Raw genomic sequence first — 2,489 nt, 5'->3', positions numbered from 1 at the left:
AATTAAGTAGAACAATTCGAACTCTTTATAAAAATTTAAAAAAAATACTCTTGCAAATGTGTTGTGAATTAGTAGAATATTTTATAGCAATAAGTATAAAAAGCAACAACAAATAAATACTTCTATATATATACATATAAATAATTCAGAAAAAAAAATAATAATAAAATATTAGAACCTTGAAAATAAAATTTAAATTTAAAAACCACGAAAAAAAATCACGAAAATCTAAACGAGCTTTGAAAAGAAACTAAAATATTTAAATAAAAATTCAAGAAATTAAATCATAAAATTCAAAATTAAAAAAAAGTAAAATAAAATAGAATATCACGCCAGAGCACAGCTGCAATTTACGTAGAAACTTAACCTTAACCTTAACCTAGGCCGGATTACAACAACATTTCTAAGCTAAAAAATATTATTATTTTCTCACGAAATTCCCATTTGGCTAAAGTCCAAACTAAGTCAAAGGGAACCGCCACGCTTACATGAAGATATCGACGAAGGCGTAATTTTTCAAATTCCAATTTAAAGTTACAATATAAATAAAAATAAAAAATAAAAACACGAAGTAAAAAATAAAAAATAAAACAAGGATATAAACGAATTTGAACAAAATAACGAAACAACCTTCGCGTGTTTTGTGCTGGCATAATCAACGCCTTTTGAGTACATTCTAAGGATAACTTCATTCTTCAAACTATTTTGCCTGGTGCATTTTATTACTTCAATTTAGTGCATATATACATACACCCCCTCTTACTCTCTCCCTCACTCTCGCTTCGTGCACATTCCAAGGACACGACGACAACACATATTTCGTTTGCCTAGTCGCATTGTTGCCATCAAGGAAGTCTACCGGAAGCCTAGAAAGTAAAGAGTAGAAAAAAAGAAATACCAGCAAAGGTGCAGTTGCAGTCCTCCAGCTGTGAAGGTGTGGCAGTAGTTTTTACATACACAGTCCATAAGCGTCATGACCGGAAATAAGGTAAGACTTTCTCATTTGCTTAAATACACTCTAAACATATGTTTCCATAAAAACTTTCACTATTTCAGTTGGAAAATTTATAGGTCTGATTATTTTTGTTATTGGTACGATAAAATTTTTGACATGACAGCACAATTTCTCAATAATTGGGCAATAGTCGATTTGACTACTATGTAACCTTCTAGTTTTTTTATTAAAAAATAAACATAATATATTAATAATAATTATAATATATTAAACAACAAAATTAGTAATAATGATTATTAGAGTAACTAGGCGTCTACACAGGCTAGATTTTGGCAAGATTTTTATTTTTGAATTTAAATTCGTGGGTGAAGAGCAAGAAGAAACGAATCCTACTCAATTAGCGAAGAAAATTGTTTTGATTCCATATTCCTCATTATTGTGGGGAGAGCAATAATCATGTTAGAACTGGCTGAATGCATTGATGAAAGCAGATATCAGGCCAATACTAATGTTTTTAACATGTAAATAATGGGGCGCAATAACCCTTGTTCTAAACAAGCTTTGATATAGAAATAACAGATGCTCCGGTGAATCCTCTTCGAGCGCCGGTAGACATAAACTGTAGCAAATATGGCAGGGCTGGCCCAGCTCAGCTCCATGCCGCCCTATACATAGACGCAACAAGTGCTCTGATATCTTCTCTTCAAGCACCGGTAGACATCGACTGCAACAGATATGACAGAACAAGCCAAGCCTAGCTACATACCACCCTAGACATAGATACAACTGGTGCTCCGGTGTCCTCCTCTCGAGCGCTATTAGACATGAACCTCAAGATATATAGTACGGCAAGCTGAGCTAAACTCCATACCACCCTACAGACCAGTGTCTCGGTAGGAGAGATCTTAAATTAGATACTTCCGATTTGTTTCTATTTACCAAGTCAATGTTCTACATTTAAAGTATAGATACCATGTAGTTCTCGACCTGGTTGCTAAGGAAAAATAAACTCAATTCCATTTTGCCTGTCGCAAAAAATAGTCGTAAAACAACTTTCATTTATGGCTGACAGGAGCAATGATTGAAACGGCGATTTTCATAGAAAATGCACAAAATATAGCTAGCTCGTCTACATACTCCTTTCCTGCTATATAAGAATATTCGGGAACTCAAACCAGAGGTATTTTACAACCAAGTGATCATAAGGGAAAAAACAAATCATTTTTTTATCAAAGAGCTGACGGATTGCACTTGAAAAATCTATATTTTCCTGTACCAAAATTGGTTTAAAAAGGTACCATTTCTGTAAAAAAAGGTCCAAAATTTTTTGGGACCTTTTTATTTTTTCGTTTTGTGTTTTTCATAGTGTTACAAATGAACAAAATATAAAATAGTGCAAAGTTGATTTATAAAAAAAATTATTTGGAAATATCCACAATAAAGTTGGGTCGTCAAAAATGTACCATTTTTTAAACATGAGTACCAAAAACGAAAAAACGAAAAAAAAAGTACCAATTTTGGTACTAAAGTACCA

Source organism: Teleopsis dalmanni, chromosome 1 (genome assembly GCF_002237135.1).
Source record: "Teleopsis dalmanni isolate 2A chromosome 1, ASM223713v2, whole genome shotgun sequence".
Lineage (NCBI taxonomy): Eukaryota > Metazoa > Arthropoda > Insecta > Diptera > Diopsidae > Teleopsis > Teleopsis dalmanni.
Note: the sequence above shows the minus strand (reverse complement) of the source record.